The sequence below is a fragment of the Schistocerca americana genome, chromosome 5 (assembly GCF_021461395.2).
Source record: "Schistocerca americana isolate TAMUIC-IGC-003095 chromosome 5, iqSchAmer2.1, whole genome shotgun sequence".
In the NCBI taxonomy this organism is placed as follows: Eukaryota; Metazoa; Arthropoda; class Insecta; order Orthoptera; family Acrididae; genus Schistocerca; species Schistocerca americana.
Genome location: NC_060123.1, coordinates 223,730,084 through 223,754,245, shown reverse-complemented (window position 1 = coordinate 223,754,245; position 24,162 = coordinate 223,730,084).

Here is a 24,162-nt window from a genome sequence, read left to right as displayed (position 1 = left end):
AGGTGAAAATCGCTAGGAGCAAGGTTGGGGCTGTATGGTGCATGGTCCAAAACTTCCCAGCCAAAAGAATCAATCAAATCCCGAGTCTTTTGAGAGGTGTGAGGCCTAGTGTTATCGTGCAGGAGCAAAACTCCTTTTGTCAGCATGCCACACCTTTTGTTCTGAATTGCTCTGCGGAGCTTCTTTAGAGTTGCACAGTAGGCATCTGAGTTGATTATCGTTCCTCGTGGCATAAAGTCCACTAGCAAAACACCGCGCCGGTCCCAGAACACAGTTGCCGTAATCTTGCACTTTGACAGCGTCTGTTTGGCTTTGACCTTGACGGGTGAGGTTGTGTGTCACCATTCCATCAATTGTCGCTTGCTTTCAGGAGTGATATGGGATACCCATGTTTCATCTCCAGTGACAATTTGACTCAACATATCATCCCCTTCTTCCTCGTAATGAATCAAAAAGTCCAATGAAGTGGCAAATCTCTACCCTTTGTGGTCCTCTGTGAGGAGTCTGGGTACCCACCAAGAACACAGTTTCTTAAAGTTTAGGTTTTCAGACACAATTTTGTACAAAACCAATCTTGAAACTTGTGGAAATTCCAAAGAAAGAGTGGAAATTGTGAATCTTCTGTCCTCACGAATCTTTGTTTCGACTGCAGCCACCAAGTCATCAGTGATCACAGAGTGCCGGCCTGAGTGTTCTTCGTCATGGACGTTTTGACGGCCATTTTTAAACTCTCTAACCCACTGACGCACTTTACCTTCACTCATTGCATTCAAGCCATAAACTTCTGTTAACTGACGATGAATTTCTGCAGCTGATAGGCTTCTTGCAGTCAAAAAACGTATCACTGACCTTATCCCACACGCGGCGGGCAATTCAATAATCATAAACATTATAAAGTAACACAGATGCGTACACGTCAGCTACAGAGCTGCAACTTGCATCAGTGTGAACGGGCAGGATGCCGGCAAGTGGTGCGGTGGCTTGTTGCGGTGTCCGCGCGAACTATTACTTAAAAAACAACCCTCATATTTTTCAGTTGATGTAAAAGTTCATCAAAGTTGGAATGGTATGTTGCTCTGTTCAAAAATTTATTCGGATATTTAGAAACCAAAACTAACCTCACTCCTCTATCTCTTTTTGAAACAATTACACGGGGATTATTACACTGCACAACCCAATTAAAAGGTCACATTTTCAAAATTCTGTAACTGACTTACATTATTATGTGTAAGTTCAAAATTTGGATCAAAGATGCCCATGGCTCCCCGCTGTAATGGTGCAAAAGTGTGGCACCCTGCGATGACACCCTTGGGCTCAACGTCACTTCAGACAGCAAGGTATTAACAGATGCACAAAAAAAAAGGACAGAGTGAAGAAGCTAATGTGACATGTAAGGTAGGTTAATGATGTCACACTGGCACCAAATTTCACTACAATTCTGTCCAGTGCCACCATGAAGGTGTCACACAGTGGAATGGTAATCACTCTCCTGCTTACCCACATTTCACCCTTTCTTTTGAAGCCGCTGCAATGGAGGTCAAAATGGTGGCACCCAATGTTGAAATACTGTGTTTTCATGGGTGTCCTGGGAAAAGATTTGACACACACTGCCACTCAGAATTGATACAAAATTGTTCCAGCTTAACATCAAGTGCCGGCACATTGGCCTAGAACATAACAGCAGTGAAGGCTGTGAGACGATGCAAGCCAATAGTATGCTGATTAGGTCTGCATCATGACAGGAGCGTCCCCTTAGATGAAGAGAATGTAAGCGCAGCTGCAGCTAGCCAAGGGTGCACTAGAAGAGCCGCACTAGAAGATGAGCCATGTTCTAAACAATTTAGCCATGACTTTGTGTTCTATGTTAATTGCTTGCACAGAAATTGTATATATCAAAGGACATTGATTATTTGCATGTCGCCAATTGCTTATGACACCTCTTTATAAAAAGGCAAAGTCAAGTATTGTCAATTTAATTTAGTGTAATAAACTCCATTAATAAGATCTGCTTGAATGTTGTCTAGCTATCCAAGTAAACAGCTTCCTAGGCACCCTATATTAGACGAGTGGGCGGGACATCACATTGTCAACAACTTATAAGAACCCAGTGTCTGGCAGCTTTGAAACTTTCTTTTGTGTTTTGTGGGCACCTTCATTCTCTCTTCTTTACTTTGCAGGGGCGTTAACTTGCTTTCACAGTCTCTTTTGCTAATCAGTGTTTTCAGGTGAGCATTGCAGAAATTTTCTTTGCTTTTGTACTTATTTTTCTTGCTTGCCTTGTCTGTTTCTTGCAGTTGTCTCTTCCAACATGCTCACCCCACCTATCTCACCCCTGCTCAGGTGCCACAGTTGCCAGCATTAGATGCACAGCTAATGCAGATGTTTCAGTTCCAGACTCAGCAAATATCTACACATGGTGCAGCAGTTACTGGCCAACGCTGCGTGCCTGATGGAACAAACACCACCTACAGCTATACCACCTTTTTGCCAGTTTTGTGAACAAGAAGAGGAATGGCTCAAGTGGTTGCAACAGTCTGAAGCCCACATCATTGCTCACAACATTCTAGGTACTGTGAAAAGTTATTACTTTCTCTAAATGGTAGGAAGTACAGTGTTCTGGCTCATAAACAAACTTTTCCCTAATGCCACTCCAAGTGAACTTTCGTTTGAACAGGTTGTAGATTTGCTAACTCACTATTATGACCAACAAGTGAATGTGGTAGCAGCTAGGTATCAATTCTTTAATTGTAAAAAAAAAAAAAAAAAAAAAAAAAAAAAAACAGTCAGAACAAACTTATTGTGAGTGGGTAACAGGTTTGCCGGGTATGATGATGAAATGCAAATTCAGATGTGCCTGTGGTGTTTTATATTCAGATGTTATGTTGCTTGATGTGATCCTGTACAGCCCAATTGATGTCAAACTCAGAGTACAGATGTTGAAACAGGTAGTGCAAATACTGGATCAGTACAATTCAGGTGCCGATAAATTTGAGCAGCCTCACACTCGCCACGCCACATAAACAACCCTCCATGCCACATAAGCAGCTCACTAAACAGGCAGCTACACAGGAAAACAGAATTAAGTCTTGCCTTCACTGTTGTTCACAACACAAACGCCAAGACTGCCCCTTCCGACAAGCTCAGTGTTACGCTTGTGGTAGGAAAGGACATGTACAATCTGTATGTTTGCAACAGAACAAACATAAGCATTTGGCCCGCTCACAAAAATCTAGTCACAAGGCCCATGTCATTAATACAGTATATTCAAAGTCTGCAACAGGCATTAGCAAAACTGGCAAGTGCGTAGTTTCTTCAGTGATATGTGAGTCCAACAAACTTTTCGTTCATTTACTTATTTGTGGGAAACATGGGCAATTTCAGTTTGACACAGGTGCCTCTGTCACATTGCCAAATCGTCACACATCTGAACTGTTAGGCTCCACATGACTGTCTAAATCTAGCATGCAGCTGATGACTTATAATCTAAAAGACATTCCCGTTCTCAGAAAATGTATTTTGCCTGCCATGTATCACTCACATACAAGAACAGTGACTTTTACAGTGCTACAATCACGCGATTGTGACACCATAGTTGGTCTTGATTCGTTTGATTTGTTTGGCTGTAATATTCAGGACAATGGATTGTCAATGTCTGCATTCCATGCAAAAGACAGTGTGGCTAGCTTGCTAAAAGAATTCCCAGAACCCTTTTCTGAAGGTTTAGGCAAGGCTAACAATTTTGCTGCACATATTACTCTGAATGACAATATGTTGCAGCAATGGAAATGACCACAGAAAAGCCCTTGGATGTTGTTGCACCAGCTACACATAATCTGTGGCTGTGGGCTTGACTCTGCTCCATCATTAGCAATGGAGGGTGAAGCTTCGACAATTCCAGCCACTCATAAAATCATCGATCATCAGCTGAAGAACCCGAGACAGAAGCCAACATACTGTTTGTCAACCTGATATAAGTTTTATAATGAATAATTAAGTGGTATTAAAACCTAACTACAAAAAGATACTTTTACGTCATGTATAACAATTACTGGATAAGGTAGTGTAAAAATATAAACGTAAGATAAACCAGGCAACCAGGTGCATTCTTATTGTCAAGTAAGAACAAGTTTGTCTCAAAATTATGAAGATAGAGAGGAAATAGAGGTGTGAACAGGATGTTGCACTCTGATGTATGTAGTTCTCAAATAAACAGGATAGATGTGGAAGGAAGACCAACACCTGTGTTGAGGAAGCGAGGACTTATAGATAGGGGCACCTTATCTGTGAAATATGAAGAATTGAATATGGTAGGTCTTTCTGAGGAAATCTATGTTATAAATGGTTTCTACAGAGTAAGAATATCAAAATTTTGAGATTTAGTCCTATGTTGTTTGAAATAGAAACTTACCTTTATATAAGTATCTTTACATAAGTAAAGTCTCGTCCACCAGAGGGCACGCGAGAATCCGGCCGCGACCTCTGCCGGCGGAACAACAACAACAACAGCAACTCAGGCAGCACGGGCCATGCCTAGTTCAGTTCACATTGGGCATGCCTAGCAGGCAGTTCCCGATCTACACTATGTGAAGTGCGACGGAAAACGTGAATCGTATTACTACACAATTGGCGACGAGTAGGGTCGTTCTTTTGCGTGTTGCGTCGTTGCTCCGGTTTCGCAGCTTATCCACAGCATGGAGGATTTAGTGCGGGTTCTGGTTGAGCAGCAGACGAAGCTCATGGCAAACATGAAACAAGTGCTTCCGGTGTTGCTCTCCACGCAGTCTGCTCCAGCGCCGTTGTCTTCTCCCTTTCCCCCGTATGACGAGACGGCGGAGGATTGGGATGCATATGAACATCGCCTTCTGCAGCATTTCCAGCATTTCATGTTGCCGATGCGGAGGTATGTCGTGCTCTTTCCTTGTCTTGGATATCTCCCTCGCTGTATCAAGTTTTGTGGCACCAACCCCGTTGCAGGAACCCTCGTCCTTGTCTTTGGACGCATTGTGTTCATTGCTGTCTTCATATATAAAATGGAAATGTCGTGTGGCTAGGGCCTCCCGTCGGGTAGACCGTTCGCCTGGTGCAGGTCTTTCGATTTGACGCCACTTCGGCGACCTGCGCGTCGATGGTGATGAAATGATGATGATTAGGACAACACAACACCCATCGCTGCCGCACGCATGTTGTGGCGGCTAGGGTCGAGTTCTATCAATGCAAGAAACAGCCCCATCAGTCTTACCGGGCGTCGGCCGCTACCCTGCACGGTCTTAGTCTCAAGTGTCATTTTGTCACTGAGCAGTCGCGAAAGTCGTATGCCCACGTTATGGTGCGCGACGTCATTGTTCGTTCGGCCCCTGATAGGGAGGTCCAGCAATGGGCCCTGCAGTTAGAAGATCCTTCCCTCGAGGAAGTCCTGTCCATTGCTCAATCGTATGAAGTCTCTCACGCCGCCGGTCAACAGTTGGAAGTGTGGTGCGACGTCGCGGCGGTTCAGGGCGGCGCGGCCGCGTCCACTGCGTCCGGGATGTACGGCGTGCGAGCGGTACAATCCAGCCGTTACGGCCGCTCCTGCACGGCGCGTAAACAGAGTTCTGGCCGCCGGCCCCTGTTACCGTCCTGTGCGTCGTGCTATATACATCATGATCGGTCGGAGTGCCCCCAGCGTTGGGCCGTTTGTCGCAAATGTAATAAAAAAGGACACATTGCTAAAGTTTGCCTCTCAGCCTCAAAAGAATCGAAGGAAGCAGTTACAAAGGACATGGACGTTGACATTCAGGAAGTTTCATCGGGCCAGGCTCCCGACGCATTGGCACACAAACTCTTTATCGAGGTGTCGGTTCGGTCGCGCCGATTACAACTGTAAGTAGATACGGGCGCGGCAGTTTCCTTGTTGAATACACAATCTTACTCCGACCTTGAGTCGCCCCCGTTGGCGCCAGTTTACCGGCGTCTCCAGGGTTATGGTAAACAGTTCATTCCCCTACTGGGTCAATTCACTACCGACATTACTTACAAATCAGTCACTCGGCCTCTTTCTTTTATTGTCAGTGATGCGAGCTCCGCTAACCTTTTCCGATTGGATGCCTTTCAAGCTTTCGGTTTTTCTATCGCCGACACCATACAGTTGGTCTCCGAAGACGTTCCCTATCAATCATTGGAATCTTTGATCTCTGACTTTAAGGATATCTTTGAGGAGGGCCTGGGGCTCGTTTCAGAGTTTGAAGCTAATTTAACGTTGCAGGTGTCGGCTCGCCCGCGTTTTCTACGCGTGGGGCAGATCCCCTTGGCTCTCCGCCCTCAGGTAAAAGCAGAGCTAGACCGGCTGCAAGCCCTCGGGGTCGTTCTTCCCATTTCTTCTAGGGAGTGGGCTTCGCCCTCGTTATTGTCAGGAAACCCTCTGGAAAATTACGTCTTTGTGGCGATTTCAAGGCCACCATTAATTCCCAATTGGTGGTGGACACCTATCCCTTGCCTCGTTCTGATGAATTGTTCTCTGCCGTGGCGGGAGGCCAATATTTTTCGAAAATCGATCTTTCGGAGGCTTATCATCAGATACCACTTGATGAGGACTCCAAACGGCTGGCGGTCGTAAACACCCCATTTGGCCTTTACCAATACCAGTGGTTGGCCTTCAGAATATCTAGTGCCCTGGCGATATTCCAGTGTTATCTTGAGCACGTCACATTGACAATCCCTCATTGTATTAATTATCTGGACGACATAATTGTCACAGCCCGCAGCACGAAGGAACACTTGCACAACCTTCGAACCCTCTTTCTCAAATTCAGGTCCGTGGGCCTGCGTTGCAACCTGCGTAAGTCAAACTTCTTCCAACCGTCCATTGAGGATGTGGGCTACACCATCCCTCGGCACGGCGTCCAGCCGCTAAGAAGTTTGGTCCAAGGTTATCGTTGACCTTCCGCAGCCTGCTTCGCTGAAGGAGTTACAAGCTTTTTTAGGCAAGATTGCCTATTACCACTGGTTCATTCCCAGGGCTTCCACCATAGCCCGCCCTCTGTACTGCCTTCTGTGCAAGGGTGTTCCTTTTGATTGGTCGCCGGCATGCAAGCGAGCGTTCACCTTGTTGAAGGGCCTCCTCACGTCAGTGCCTTGTTTGCCTACTTTTGACCCCAATAAGCCATTGGTCCTGGCTACAGATGCTTCGCAGTATGGGGTTGGGGGTGGTCCTGGCCCATCGCAACGTGGATGGCTCCAAGCAGCCACTGGCGTTTGCGTCTAAAACCCAGGTGGAAAAAGAAGCTTTGGCCATTGTCTATGCTGTTACCAAGTTTCACCCTTTCTTGTATGGCACGAAGTTTCAGTTAATCACTGACCATAAGCCATTAATGTCGTTATTTGGCCCCGCCTCTCAGCTTCAGGATAGGGCGGCCCACAAACCGCAGCACTGGGCCTTGTTCCTCTATAAGTACCATTATGACATTCATTTTCGCCCTACCGGACAGCATGCCAACGCTGACACTCTTTCCTGTCTTCTGGTGGGCCCGGATCCTAAGTTCAATTGGGAGGAGATTATGTGTTTTCATTTGGATGTGGCGTCCTGCCAAGCAGTTGCTGGCTTCCCGATCACTAGTTCTAGAGTCGCCAGGGAAACGGTAGCTGACCCGGTTCTCCGGCAAGTAGTTCATCTCGTTCAGCTGGGGTGGTCGTCCCGACCTCCAGGCCGGGCCTCGGACCCTCTTCGTAATTATTTTGTTCTACGAGACCACCTCTGTCTTGGAAGGAGTTCTCCTTCTGGCTACCGAGGATATGGCTCCTCACGTGGTTGTTCCTGCAAGTTTGCGAAGGGAGGTCCTCACGTTATTACATGCGGGGCACTGGGGTGTTTCCCGTACTAAAACCTTGGCTCGCAGACATGTGTACTGGCCCGGTACTGACAGAGAAATTGAGCACTTGGTGGCCGCCTATTCCCAGTGTGCGAGCCAACAGACGTCTCCCAGGTCAGTATTGTTTTCATGGCCGCATGCAACCCAGGCATGGGAACGTGTTCACATAGATTTTGCGGGCCCATTTCTCAATGGCTTTTGGCTCATTGTCATTGATGCTTATTCCCAATTCCCATATGTGGTTCGCTTCTCCTCAACCACTTCAGGAGTTGCAATCCAGGCAGTCGCAAAAATCTTTTCTGTGGAAGGTCTGCCAGTCATCCTGCAGGGATACGGCCCGGGAGATCCGGAAAAAACCCGGGAATTTTTTCATCCAGGAAAAACCCAGGAATTTTTTTGAATTCCGGGATTTTTCAGTCTTTTCGATTTCAGTTAAATTTTTGTAGGTTTGACGTGTAATATCTGATACGCTGACAAAGAACTTTAGCCCACTACTGCTGAATAATACTGCAGCAATGAAACATAAATCAGAGAATAACACCAAAATAAAAGTTTAGTTGCATAGAAAATGAGTAATTTACACAATGCACAGACCAGTTTGCCGACACCATTAATTCCCGATTGGTGGTGGACACCTATCCCTTGCCTCATTCTGATGAATTGTTCTCTGCCGTGGCGGGAGGCCAATATTTTTCGAAAATCGATCTTTCGGAGGTTATCATCAGATACCACTTTATGAGGACTCCAAACGGCTGGCGGTCGTAAACACCCCATTTGGCCTTTACCAATACCAGTGGTTGGCCTTCAGAATATCTAGTGCCCTGGCGATATTCCAGTGTTATCTTGAGCACATCACATTGACAATCCCTCATTGTATTAATTACCTGGACGACATAATTGTCACAGCCCGCAGCACGAAGGAACACTTGCACAACCTTCGAACCCTCTTTCTCAAATTCAGGTCCGTGGGCCTGCGTTGCAACCTGCGTAAGTCGAACTTCTTCCAACCGTCCATTGAGGATGTGGGCTACACCATCCCTCGGCCAGTCAAAGGCTTTAGGTCCGTAACAACTAACGTGCATTCGATGTGCTTGTGTCGCAGTTGTTTACATTCCTAACATATCACTGGAAAATATTACGAATAGTGACTTGAGAAGCGTTACTTTCAAAGTAAATTTCCACGCAAGATGATGTATGTTATGTGTGAGAATGCGCAGTGAATTTCTTAAATCACAGGGCGTTATAACTCTCATTCAAAACGTACCGGTAACACTTGAGGATCAGCCATTTGAAAAATTTCGGGCCCAGAAGATAGTCATTTATGCCACTATTTAAAATTTTACCGCACATTTGTATTTGATATGACTTAACGTATAACACACGTTAAAAAAAGACCGAGCTTCAAGTTAGTTTTCATATTTAACGTTGTTCTTTCATAGACAAAAAATTATGCAATCGATGGCAAAAAGTATAATTGACCTTCAAAAAAAGTGAATAATATGTTACTGAGCAATGTCACAAGTCTCTTCATGCCAGAGCATTTCAACTTTTCTGTAGTATAGAAAAGACGATGTGTTCTGGCATGCAGAGCAATACCAGTTCGCTTCTTTTCTACTTTTTTGCCGGTGAATTGGATCTTCGTCTCCGAACAGCTCTAACGTTCGCTACTACATCTTTCTAACTAATCCTATAAATGGACAACAGATGGCAGCACCAGTCACGCGACAGGTGGCGAGACATACGTACCTTGCTCTCGTACGAAATTAGTCCAGTTTTAGAGCGAAAACCTGTGTCAAGCGCAGCTACTATATTCCCCGCTCTAAAATTTGCTTTCAGTAAGGACAAGTATGTCTTTTACCTCTTCCATTCCTCATTTTTTCTGATTTTATTATTTTTTATTTAAATACAAAAGCTTGCGGTTTAATCGTTGTTAAAGACCTTTAATTACTGTCTTTCGTTTTAGAATAATAAGATTTTTTCCGTAAAATATTTTTTGCATTTTTACAGTCCTTTCTTTTCGGATTTTCGTGTTGCTAAATTTTAGCTCCGGTCTTTATTTTAATACTTAGTTTCTTAAATTAGGTTTATTTTTCCAATATTTTTTAATGACGAAAGTTATTGTTTGAAATGTATATTTAAACATCTGTAGGAGTTAGCACTTTAAAATAAATAACGCTATCATATTCATTTGTTTTAAAAACATTTTATTAAAGAAACATTTTAATTATTATTAGACAATACAACAAATAAAACAAATAATTTAGAAGGAAGTACCATGTTTTAACAACAAATACTGTAATTTAGGAATTGACCTTGGAGAATAACTCACTTGGAGCTGTGTGCGAGAGCATTGATTCGTTATGTAATAGATTCTCGCTCTATCTGAGCGTTTTGAATGGTCCCCTCAAGTTTTGCCTTCTTCTCTTTAAGCTGTCTTATTTCTGCGTCACCAATCTTCCTTTTAGTCAGATGATCCTTTTACCTGAATGACTCGTCGTTTCGATTTTGAGGTCTTCAACATATCGATCTCGTGAGTTTCTTACAGAGTGTATAAGGCACTCCTAGGACTCCGCCGTGTGTCTTGACGGCGTCGTACACCAGTCTTCTGCTCTCTATAGTTTGTTCCCTCATATTCTCGAAGAGGCACTCTTTGTTCACCGAGAATCCTCGCTCCGCAGCTGCTTGACCGTGTGACAAAGTGAGCGCGATTTCCATTGCCTTCTGCAGCTCGTGGCACGTTGCATTCTGGTTCTTGAGACATTTCATCCAGAACTCATCCAGCCGTTGCTCCTTTTTGTTGAGTGTATCGAATTTTGTTTTGCAGTTCTTCTTTACAACAGAAGCGTATTGCGCTTCTGCTTTATCGGCACATACACCGTTCATCCAATTGCTCTCCACCAAAATCTGTAGAAAGGAATGAAATCGTTTGGGACCAGCCTCCCTGCACGCTATTGTGGGATCAAAGCAGCTTACAGCTTTTGTCAACCTAAAGTGTAAGGGAGATTTCTCCATCAACTTTGACACAAGCTTGATCATTCCTCTTCTGCATTCGCTCCAGAACTTAGCGATTTCAAGGGCTGTGAGAGACCTGCACTTTCTGAATTCATTCTTGACGGTGAACCCAATCTTGACATGGTTCACACCCAAAAGATTGGATTCTTTGTCCAAATTAACTGACGGCGAGATCTTCGTCGGCTGGACAAATCGTGTCATCATTGTCTCCATTATCTCTGTCAAAGCAGAGTGGAGGAATGGTGCTAGCGGCCAGTCGGATTGGAAATGCTTTACGAAAGGTGTCAAGTCTCCAGCAAGAGTCTTGAAAAAGGTAATTTTCGGACCAAGTAGCTTGTCCTTGAGCTGATCCTCCACTACTATGTAGCTAGCACATTTTGGTTTGTTTTTTCTTCCAGTTTTCCAACAAATATTCGCAGAAATGGTAGCATTACTAGAGCTCGCTCAGCAACTTCCACATTCTACAGCCATCGGATCGCGCAAAACTTTAAGGGAAACAGTTCCGATTCCGTTGTCGAAATACAGGGTGAGTCACCTAACGTTACCGCTGGATATATTTCGTAAACCACATCAAATACTGACGAACCGATTCCACAGACCGAACGTGAGGAGAGGGGCTAGTGTTATTGTTTAATACAAACCATACAAAAATGCACAGAAGTATGTTTTTTAACACAAACCTACGTTTTTTAAATGGAACCACGTTAGTTTTGTTAGCACATCTGAACACATAAACAAATACGTAATCAGTGCCGTCTGTTGCATTGTAAAATGTTAATTACATCCGGAGATATTGTAATCTAAAGTTGACGCTTGAAACCTCCGACGTTCAGTTGCGTGTTGTAACAAACACGGGCCACGGTCGGCAAGCGGCATCTGCAGGGACATGTTTACGATGACGACCGTGTTTACGAGTGTGGCTGTAGTGCACTGTTGTGGTTGGGTCTAGCTGTCGCAGTGTCCGCATGTAACGCTTGCTGCTATTGTTATTCTTCATTCGTCTCCACACGCAGACCAACTGTAGTACACCGTGTTACCAGATGTCTGTGATAGTGTAGTGTTGTAGGAACTGTGACTATGGTGTATTCAAACTCTGAAAAGGCAGAGATGGTACTCATCTACCGCGAGTGTCGAGGAAATGCAGCTGAAGCCTGCAGGGAGTATGCAGAACGGTACCCGGACAGAGAGCATCCAACGTGCCGCACATAGCAAAACATCTACCGCCAACTGTATGCAATAGGTATGGTCGTAGCATGCAAACGAGTCCGTAACAGGCCCGCCACAGGAGAAGCGGGTGCAGTTGATTTGTTAGCTGCTGTTGCCATGAACCCACACATGAGTACACGGGACATTGCGAGAGCCGGTGGACTGAGTCAAAGTAGTGTCATGCGCATACTGCATCGTCACCACTTTCACCCTTTTCATGTGTCGCTACGTCAGCAATTACTTGGTGATGACTTGGGCATTAACAGAGAATTCGTTACAGTTCTACCTGTTTACTGATGAAGCGGGTTTCACAAACCACGGGGCAGTGAATCTACGGAACATGCAATACTGGTCCGTGGACAATCCTCGCTGGCTCAGACAGGTAGAGCGACAGCGACCGTGGACTGTAAATGTATGGTGCGGAATCATTGGCGACCACCTCATTGGTCCTCACTTCATTGCAGGGGCCCAAACAGCTGCAACATACATCGCGTTTCTACAGAATGATCTGCCAACGTTGCTCGAAAATGTCCCACTGGAAACGCGTCGACGTATGTGGTATCAGCATGATGGTGCACCTGCACATTCCGCAATTAACACTAGGCTGACCCTTGAAAGGATGTTCGACGGGCGTTTCATAGGACGTGGAGGACGCATAAATTGGCCAGCCCGTTCTCCTGATCCTACACCTCTGGACTTCTTTCTGTGGGGTACGTTAAAGGAGAATGTGTACCGTGGTGTGCCTACAACCCCAGAGGATATGAAACAACGTATTGTGGCAGCCTGCGGCGACATTACACCAGATGTACTGCAGCGTGTGCGACGTTCATTACGCCAGAGATTGCAATTGTGTGCAGCAAATGATGGCCACCACATTGAACATCTATTGGCCTTACATGTCGGGACACACTCTATTCCACTCCGTAATTGAAAACGGAAACCACGTGTGTACGTGTACCTCACCCCTCATGGTAATGTACATGTGCGTCAGTGAAAAAGACCAATAAAAAGGTGTTAGCATGTTGACGTAATGTGCTGTTCCGGTCTCTTCTGTACCTAAGGTCCATCACCGTTCCCTTTGGATCCCTATGTAATTCGGTGCTCTCCGATACACACGATCGAACAGCGGAGGAGTGGTACTAAAGCGTCAACTTTAGGTTACAATATCTCCGGATGTAATTAACATTTTACAATGCAACAAACGGCACTGATTACGTATTTGTTTATATGTTCAGATGTGCTAACAAAACTTACGTGGTTCCATTTAAAAAAACGTAGGTTTGTGTTAAAAAACATACTTCCGTGCATTTTTTTATGGTTTGTATTAACCAGTTACACTAGCCCCTCTCCTCACGTTCGGTCTGTGGAATCGATTCGTCAGTATTTGATGTGGTTTACGAAATATATCCAGCGGTAATGTTAGGTGACTCACCCTGTATATAGAGCTCTTCTGGCAGGGACACCCTTAAAAAGATTGTACAAGGCACGTAAAAACTGAATTATCATCCACTGTGTTTCTTGAATTGCGGACTTGAAGGCGCCGTGAACGAAGTGAAGCCTACACGTTCCAATTTCCAGTAAAACGGTGTCTACTCCAATTTCTTTCAGAAAAATTTTAATTTCCCTTAAGAACGCGAAGTTGACGTTAGGGCAGTCCATCGATACTTGTAAAAGTTTTTTCGTTTCTTTGCCGGGAATTTTTTTCTTGAAGGACTCGAGTAGATTTAGCTGCCGTCGAACTGCCTAGAAAAGCCGATGCGTAGTAACGGGTGCACACTAGATTTTTTTAAATGTCCCAATAACGCACTAAAATGTCCATCTGGATTCTTTTGCACACCTTGTTCAAGGATTCGTCAAAACAAACAACAATCCTTGATGTGTTTACGAGGTCAGATTTAATTTCAGACTCAAAGAAGGGAGCTAGTCCATATTGCACGATATAACCGATTTTCTCCTTTTGTAAACCCATGCTCTTGGCCACTTCACTGTCGGGGAACATTGCGGGGAAAAGCAACACGTCGTTCGCAGAACTACGCAGTGACTTGTGTGAAACGATGCACTCCAAACACCACAGTATTTCCACCTTTGTTACTTCGTCCCTTATTGCCATCCGATCAATTCCTCTCAGTTTATCCACGGGTTTTGACATTGCAGTGACATCCTTCTGCGGAGACGCAACAACTCCAGCGGCCAACGCCACTGTTGTTGACCCAGCTGAATCCGCAGATGTAGTGGAAGTAGAATCTGTCTGCTGGGTTGAAGTGGTCGCCGCAGGTCGGGTGTAGACATACAAACTTGCTGTGCTTCTCATGGCAGCTGCTTTCGCGACGTGCTTCTTGGATTTTGTCATGTGACTTGTAAGATCCGATCTTCCCATAGTACGGATGTTAATGAGGGTCCCTGGACATAATCCACATTTAGCACTATAAAGGTCTGTAGGTACTTTCACCAACCAGTCCTTGAATGCTGGATCTGAAAGCCAGCTATCTTGAAAACCAGTCGACATGGCGCAGTCGCAGTGGTTGTTGGTGGGCAACCTTTATTGGAGAAAGAAGAACGATGGATGTAAATAAGGCTGCGCCTCGTTATTATGCATAATGACATATAACACAATGAGTGTTACCTACCTTGTCAGTTTATAAAATTTTGCCCCGCACGTGCACAGAACTGAATTCAACAGGTGAGCCGAGCACACTGACTACTGACAGACTGTGTGATTTGAAAATCGAACGAGGCACGTTTGACAACACTGTCTCTGCCAAGCAACAATCGGCGTTAATTACGATATTATTAGTAGCGCTGCGTTTGTTGACCCTTTAAGAAACTATGAATGACAAGACGTATCAACCAGTCTTCCTCCAGTAACCTGTTGCAAGTTTCTAGCTAATTTTACATGTTCAGTACAGCACCTCAATTATAAAGACGAAAGATATTTAGGCCACCACGCTCATCGACCAAAGTTCTGAAGGCTTCGCCACCTTTTCGTTTTAGCTTATTCCTTACCAAGAGGCTTCTCCTCTCTCTCTCTCTTTCTATCGGCTGCTATTGGTTGCTTGCTCTCGTCTCCCATCCACGATTACTAAGTTATGAAGTCTGCCGGTTACGAACGACCTGGCCTCCCAGTTACTTTACAGCTGAGGCGCTCTACTGTGTGTAAAATTTCCGAAGTGCTTCAGGACTTGGTGGACCTTCTGTTGTACATATACTGATTTTAATTTAAAATCTAGATTCTGTAGCAGCGAACATGTTGATTTACTTGTAGAGGAATGATTTACCCGCTTAATTTTAAAATATGATTTTACTTGACATCCAGTACATTGATAATGTCGCTTTTTATGTATCCCTCCGTACCTAGAAACGTAATAAACCCTGTTCAGCTGTTATTGTTGTCTTCACGTTATGTTTTCTTGCTGTTCTGCGATGTACTTGCAAGCCCCCTCTCCATATTTTTCTGCTAATCAAGTCCGCAGTAAAGGAAACACTCTGGATGATAATTCAGTTTGTACATGCCCTGTAAAACCTATTTAAGAATTTCCATTCCAGACTAGCTCTGTATATTTGGACCATTGAATCGGAACGTTTGCCCTTGAAGATTTGTGTGATCCGATGGCTGGAGAACTTTGATGTTGCAGAGTGCGCTCTAGTAACTGCTTCTGTATTTGCCAATGTTTGTTGTAAAGATAGAGCACAAAAAAACCCCGAAACGTGCTAGCTGCACGGTAGTCTATGATCATCTGAAGAACATGCTACTCGGCTCAATAAACTCGTATTTCAAGACTCTTGCTCCAGACTTTTCTTCTTTAATTATTCACCAACTTACGTAATGTTTTCTTTACCACTTATTTGCCAGCTAGTATTTTCCTGCAATACTGTCTCGACGTTTCCTTTTCTCTTTACATATACCAAGTTATAGTTTTTGGCATTGAATGTATAAACGGCAATTGTTTTATTTGTATTTAATCACGGTAACAGCGGCTGTATTATTACGGCGTTTCACGGTATTGGGATTTTGAACAGGCATGTAACGATGTTAGCTACTGAAAGCGATGGCTCGTCTTTCGTGTGATAGATTGCTGGCTTGGTCATCTCACCTCGCCTCCTCAGCTCGCAGCGATGTCTCTTCCCACTTCATCCAGTCATTGGATCACTTTGCATTGACCAGCTGACGCTATGGTGACTCCTATTCTGTCCCATCCTTCATTGCCACTCCAGTCCGTCAGGCAGAATGCAGAATGCTCTCAATTATAAAATATACTTTTTTGCGTCTTTGCCTTGTTCTTTCTATCTAGATGGAGGTGGCGACAAGTTCTTGTTTCATGGTCATGTATTAGGCTGTTTATGTTGTACATGTTGAGATTTTTCTTAACGAACATTATGTTCTGAAAGATACTCACAAGAAACAGTTAGAATTCCTAGCTTTCTAAATAATTCTAGACAGTGGGCCCTGTTGTTGCTATTTGTTATTATCCTTATGGCTCTTTTTTGTACTTTCAACACAGTTTGTTTGTTACTGGCACTTGTTCCCCAAAACATGATCCCATAGCTGAGGACTAAGTGTAGATATCCGTAATATGTTATTTTAAGACAGGTATTATTGCATACCGGTGCAACGATTCTTAGAGCATAGCATGCTGTGGATAATTTCTTTGCCAAAATGTTGACATGGTTTGTCCATTTCAGTTGGTTGTCTACATTCATCCCTAAGAATTTGGTACTTGTTACACATTCTAATTCATTATTATTAACTTTTATTCTAGTGGCATTGTGTTTTTTGTTCAATTGGAAGTTAATATAGTTAGTTTTCTTTACATTTAGGGTTACTTTATTTTTTAATGACCAGTTGTGGACATCATTGAGAGCCTCGTTTGCTCTTTCTGACAGTTGTGTTGGATTTTCACGTGTTATTACTATGTTGCTGTCATCAGCAAAAAGTATTTTTTCGCCATGTCTGGTACTTCGTGGGAAGTCGTTAATGTATATAAGAAACAATATTGGGCCTAATACACTTCCCTGTGGGACGCCTTTATTCACATTTTCTGGGTCAGAAGGGTGTTTTATAAGGGAATTGTTTGAAACTTGTGATATCTCAACTCATTGTTGTACAGTATATTCAGAGTTTCGAATAAAAACAATGTAAAAGTTGATGCATCACTCGTCGAGAAAACATGACACCGACTACAGCTAAGTATAAACTTCACTTTGTAATGGTTCTCCTAAATCGCTGCAGCTATGATCACGAAATAAAAACTAGTGTTATTGGAAAACGGCTTATGGAAAGTTTAGGGGTTTTATACTTCCGAGCACTTTAGGAAACGAAATCCAGCGAAAAACAACGCGTTTTGGAAAGATCTTCGGTTCGCATCGGCATTTGGACTGCATGTTTGCGTAATACGAAAGTATATATATGAAACACATCAAATACAGCAGTTTAGTTTCCAAAGCATTCTTAGGTTCCTGCCTAACCACGCCCTTCGAGAAAAAGCAGCAAAACATTGTTAATGCCCAATATTATATGTGAAAGTTCAGCTTTTCGTGAAGATATAGTGTACTTACATTACTTTAACCCATTAACCTTTCGTCTTTGTATGGTCGTGCTACTTAACAATGATGCTGCTAGTGGTTGAGTACATAACATGTATTATGCACTGATCAAGGCCCACGAGAAAGACAGGCCGCGGCGCGTACGTCACGAAGGACGGCCTGAGCTCGCCTCGTTCCCGTAACTCAGCGGGCAAAATGCGTATTTAAATCTGTTAATTCGCAACCGGGTGCGTGCATACTAACGAGAATTTCATCTTGTACTGGAATCCGTTATTATGAAATCTTACTGATAACTGTTCATACAACAAAATTTAAAATAAATTCCCGATAGAAATGGTATAACCGCTCGTTTACAGCATTTAGTCTCTTCTTCGTAACAGTTCTCCTTTCATAGAAGATGTGGTGCCTTACGCAACTGATAATCACTTTGGTATGATTTTAATTGCCAAATTAGAGCCTGTTAGTAGGCCTACGGACTTCCTATCATTGTAGGACTAATAATAGTGGATTCCAATAGGCGATGCAATTCTCGTTCGTACATACACATTTAGTTACGTTAACCGGTGTAGAAACGCACTTTGCTGAGTTGATCGAGCTCGGCCCACGTTCGTAACGTACGCGCTGTGGCCTGTCTTTCTCATAGGCCTCGTGCTCTGAATAACTGCCGTCATTTGCTAGCGAGATCACGTGACATGAGCTCTGACTGGCTGACAAAAGTGCATCACTCAACGCAATCTCTATTTTAAGGCTTCGGAAGCTACAGTGCTGTAACTTGTGGAATCTGTGTATATACTTTCGCAATACGAAAATAAAATCTGTCTGTATTGTCTCGCATCAAACATATTTCCAAACGCATTGTTTTTCCTGTTTCCTTAAGTGCTGGGACGTCCTCAGCCGGTATAAGACCTTCACTATTCAAAGGACTGATAGGTTTTACAGCCCGAGGGAAAGTATAGTGTTGCTTAACACGGATGTATTTTCACCCGCTTTATACGTAATTTCATCCGGGAAAAATTGCATTTTCACCCGCTTTATATGTAATTTCATCCGGGAGAAATTGTGTTTTTAACCGGGAAATCCGGGAAATATCCTGGAATTTTTTTTTCTTTGCCACATAGACACCCTGTCCTGATATCGGACAATGGACCTCAGTTTATTTCGCAGACCTTCCACGATTTTTGTAGGCGCTTCGGTATTCGGCACGTTTGCTCTCCCCCCTTTCATCCACAATCGAATGGGGAAGCCGAGCGCATGGTTCGCACATTTAAGACGCAGATGATAAAGAATGTGCACGAATTTCCTGCGGAGGAGGCGTTGACGTTTTTCCCCACGGCATATCGGACCACACCGATGGGAGAACGCAGCCCCACAGAGCTCCTTCATGGGCGCCAACCTAGGACTCTGCTGCACCTCCTCCGGCCTGGTCCTCGCCAGTCTTCGCAAAACAGGATACCCGGCTTTCCACCGGGTATGTCGGTCTGGGCACGTGGGTTTGGACGCAATCCACATTGGATACCAGCGGTGGTGCTGCACCGCAATGGCCGCCGGCTCTATACCTTGCAGGCGGGGGACCGGGAGGTACATCGTCACCAAAATCAGCTACGTCCACGTTTGGGCACCCACCCTCCGACCCCTCGGGCACCAGCTTCCCCACTGCCGGCAACTGTGTTGTTTTCTCATGGGACGCTACCCCCCCCCCCCCCCCTCCCACCTGTGACTCTGCCACACTGCAATGGTTCTCAGCCTTGGCGGCCTCCAGTAGCTCCAGCACCGGCATCACCATCGTTTGAGATGCCCCGGCGAGAGCCGGACCCCCTCGTAGGCCCGGTTTCTCAGGAGGTTGGTTCACCTGTGGTCGTCCCTTCCCCATCGTCCCCGTCACTGGGTCTTGCCCCCTCCCGAGGTGGACCGGGATCCGGAGTTCGACAGCCTGTCGCCTGTTGTGTCCCGGACTCTGGTGGTGGGATGACGGGGGCCTCTGCGTGTGGGTAACTTCCAACCATATTCGAAGGTTCCGGCTTGAGGGTTGGCAGATCCCCCGACTCCAGCCTTCCAATGGACGTGGAGGTCATCGCTACTGCACGACGCTCCACCTTCTGACGCAGTGGATCACAGTGGCTTCACCCTCCAAAGGAGGAGGAGTGCAGTAGCCACCAGAAAGATCATGGGAGGCGCACATTGGCACGGCACGTCACGGACGGTAGTTGCTGCAAATAAAGCCCCGTCCACCAGAGCGCAGAATTCGGCCGCGACCTCTGCCGGCGGAACAAGAACAACAACAGCTCAGGCAGCACAGGCCGTGCCCAGTTCAGTTCGCATCGGGAATGCTTAGCAGACAGTTCCCGGTCTATACTATGTGAAGTGTGACAGAAAACGTGAATCGTGTTACTACAGTATCGACCCGCATTATCACATGCTCCACAGGGCAGCCTACACATCAGACCCCTCGTGGGCATTGGGGTAGGCAACCCACGATATGTAGATGTATTGCCTTCTCTGGCATACGCCGATCCATTCCCATCCTTCCGCAGACAACAAATTGTCATTTCTGAAGTGATGACTATTGATACATCACAGCAAGTGCACTACATGGGTTCCAATTATACACCATGAGTGTGTCCCATGTTATGACATCATCAAATGTATGCCAGACTCTTAGAACAGGTATGTACCACTGTACTCATACAGTGTGAAATATCTACATGTTTCAATCCCCATTATACTTGCGCACAAATGCTACATTCATTATGTGTTTGGCAAGGACAACTTAGTACACTGTGCAATTAGGTTGAATGGTATCGATATGTCCCAACATCTGACTTGCACATGCTTCACAATTTCTCTGCCACAACACACTTGACACACACAGGTACCACATGCCAAGATGAAATCACGTCCCTTTAGGTCAAGTATGCCCTGTGCCAAATGAAAAAATGTTACATGCGCACGAATCTCCCAAGGACATGGAATGATGTCATGCACAGATGCAATCAGTTTCAGCAACACACAGAGCATTACAAAGCAGAGCATATGAATGTACGTGTAGAAACTCCTCCAAGGCCTCTGAACCAAAGTGGGCCAAATCTGACACACAAACTCCTTTCCCCTGCGACAAAGCAAGCTGAGATATTTTTCTTCCCCTCTTGTTTTGCAATCTGCCTCCTTAAAATCCATTTTTTCACTTTTAACTAATTACCATTCATATAAATGAGCATAATCTGCATTTTGGTAAAAGAGAAAGATTGGCCCTCAGTTTTAAAGAATATAACACCAAGTCGAAATTTGTGGTTTGTTTTACGTATGTAATTGATTTTATAATTTATTATGATTATTAGTAGTTAATATCTTTTGTTATAGGGTGGAATCAGTAATTGTTTTGTAACTTAAATTTTATTGTTGACTTATAAACAAATATAAATTCTATAATAATTGTAAACATTTGGAGGAACAGCTAATAGTATTCTTGAAGGATCTGTTTAGCTCTTTTTGAAAACATGTTAGCAAAGCCAGCCCTTAATTAATTCCAAAGTAATTACCAGTTTTGTCAAAAGTATTGTTTGTATAACTATATCTGTTAATTTAATGATCTAAACAAATAATATGGCTTAACCCCTGTAGTAGAAGAAACTGTTAAAAAGACGGAATTTTTCTATATATGCTGTTAACTAATTCAATTAAGTGTCAATTGTAATTTCTGTAAATTAAACATCAAACAATGTGTAGTTTCAGTACCTATTGTGAAGACATATAAGGGACTGATTTTTGGTCCCAAGGCAGTCAGTGCACAGCTGAGTTTTAGACAAGAAACCTGTGTTGGTTAGAACAACAATGCATCAACTTAACTGTGAAATAAGTGTAACACATTTAGGCTGTGTGTTAAAATAATGACAGTGTCTGTTCAACACGTACCGCAAGATTCTACAAGACTTTTGAACTGTGTGGTCAGGTTTTTACTGCTCATAGATATTCAACAGTAAACTATTGTAGCAGTATGCTGATGTATGCCTGCAAACTATTAATGAGGCTTATCGAAAGTTAAACAGTAGTGCACTGGCCATATAACTGTGTATTATTTGGGGGTTGTCAACAGTGAAAGTAAAGAACTGTGAAACACAAGTGATAAGGCAGGTGAATGTCACATATGGTGCCCTTTCAGGTTAGGAATATTGTATGTGGGCACAATAAACTAGGACTCGTGAACTTTGAATAGTGACCTCAAGAACAAACAAAGGAAGTGCAACAGCCAATCAGCACATGGGTTTCATGGCCACAGTAGGGCAGCAGTCAATCAGTGAGCGGGTTCTATGTAAGTAGCTACTGAGTGTACGAGCAGCCAGTCAGCACAGCCAACTGAAATAAACAAGATGCCCTGCCAAGAAAATTACAAGTTTCAGTAGCTGCACAGATGACAGAATCGAGATAACAACTGCAGCAGCAGCAGGAGGCGAGTGAATAAGAATAAGGTAATTTCATAGCAAAAGCCGTTTTATATTAAGTGATACATAATGAGTGGCTTTAATGAAAATGACAATGTCATGGAGGAGAGTGGACAACAGGGGAGTGATATGCTTGAAAACAAAGCTGTAGAGGTTAAGTTTTTAAATGAACATAAAGATTTAATGGCGAATGGTTCTGTAGATGACAGTAGCTATAAATCAGGAATGAATGAAACTTTGAATGATGGGAATGAAAGTCCAATTGTAGATGGAATTATAAAAGCATCATATACATTGGTAATGTGAGCAAAGTGACGAAAACAGTACCAAAGTGGATGAGATCGTTAAGGTTAAGGAGGAGGAATCTAGTAGTGAAAGTTAGCAAGGGCAAAAGTTTATGGCAGACAGAAAAGTGGAAGTGATGTTAAGGCAAATTATGAGCAGTATGTGTAAGAGTGAAGACATTAGTAGGGTGTAAAATAGTATGAAAGAAGACATTAGAACTATTAAAACTGACATGACTAGCTTAAAAGATGAACTGAAGAAAGAAATTTAAAAAGGAAATTAAGGTAGTTTGCTCTAGTCTTTCAGAATTAAATAAGAAGTTTGAGGCAGTTGGGAAAGATTGTGATGAAAAGATAAAGAAAGTAGTACAGTATACCAATGAGAAGATAACAGTAATGAGTAATACATGTGTAGCAGAGAGAAAGAAACTTTGTAATGACTATAGTAGGGAGGTGGAGGCTTCCATAAAACTGTAAAAATGAAGTCAAAGCTGCCAGGAAATTTTGTGCTGGAAACAAGATTAAACTTGAGAATCAAATCGATCAGATTAAAAATGATTTAGAAACAGAGCTAGAAACAGTCTGCAGGAGTGGTAGAGTAAAAGCTGGTAAAAGTAAATAAAAATGAAGATTCAAAATTGGCTGAAATGGAGAAAAAGATGGAAGAGGTACAAAATCTAAAATATAGTGCAAGTAGTGTCCCAAACAGTCCTTCATTTGTTAGTTGTAAGAAATTTAATAATTTTGAACCATATGGGGAAGTACATCCACTGGATTTCATTAGAGAATTTAATGATTTGCCTGAAATATGGAATGACAAAGAGAAAAGTCATTTGTGAGAGGTTTTTTGAAAGGGGATACTTATGGATGGGCATCTCAGGTAGCTGATAGTTGTACCTTTTGCATACCTTTGAGAAAGCAATTTTTAGATAAATATTGGTCCAAAGAGAAGCAGCAGAGAATTTTGAGTAAATTTTGGGGAGGAGAGAGATTTGACTCTAGGAAGGGTACTGTGAAATGTTTGTCAGGTTTGGATAGACAGACTGAAATACTTGGACAAAGAGCTAGGTAGTGGATAAATAATTATGAGTTTAGAAACTAAGTTACCTCAGAAAGTTAGAGAATTGCTTGTACCTACCCCTAGGGGTAATATTAGTGATTTCTTGAATTATGTTGATAAAGTGGAGAAGATGAAGCACTCAGTGGAAGATCGTAGCTAAGGAATTTTGATAACAATAATCCATCAGGGAGAGAATTTCAGGTAAACAGGATGAACAGGCCTAATTGTAGTAGAAATTCGAAGGATGGTTGGGTGGAGGATAGCCAGAATGGGCACGGAAATGGTAGGAGAAAATCCAGTAAAAAAAAAAGGAGGAGATGACTTTACTTCTGGATCAGACCAGATATGCTCCAGTTTTGGCTTGCAATAGAGCGGGTATTGATGAAGAGCCTTGTGTATATAAATGTGCTGTAATAACAAGTAAGGGTAATGTAAATGATAATAGTAAGATGAGCGTAATTTCTAATTCTAGTGAGATGTTGAATGATGGTGTTGGTAGCAATGTTTATCCCATAAAAGGAGAGGAGAAACTTACTATACGGTGCATTGAACCAGAAGTAAGACCTACAGAACAAGTAGGGGATTCAACATTCTGTGTTGGGTTCATTATGTGGTGATAATGCTTGCCCCAGCTGCTTGTCTCACTTTTCATGTTTCCTGAGACAGTCAATCTCTTCTCCTATCCTATAAGTGAATCAGACATTCCATCTTTGGCTTACATGTGACTTTATACAGCAGGATACTTTAGCATAGAAATATTTTAGAGAAGATTTCTCTAG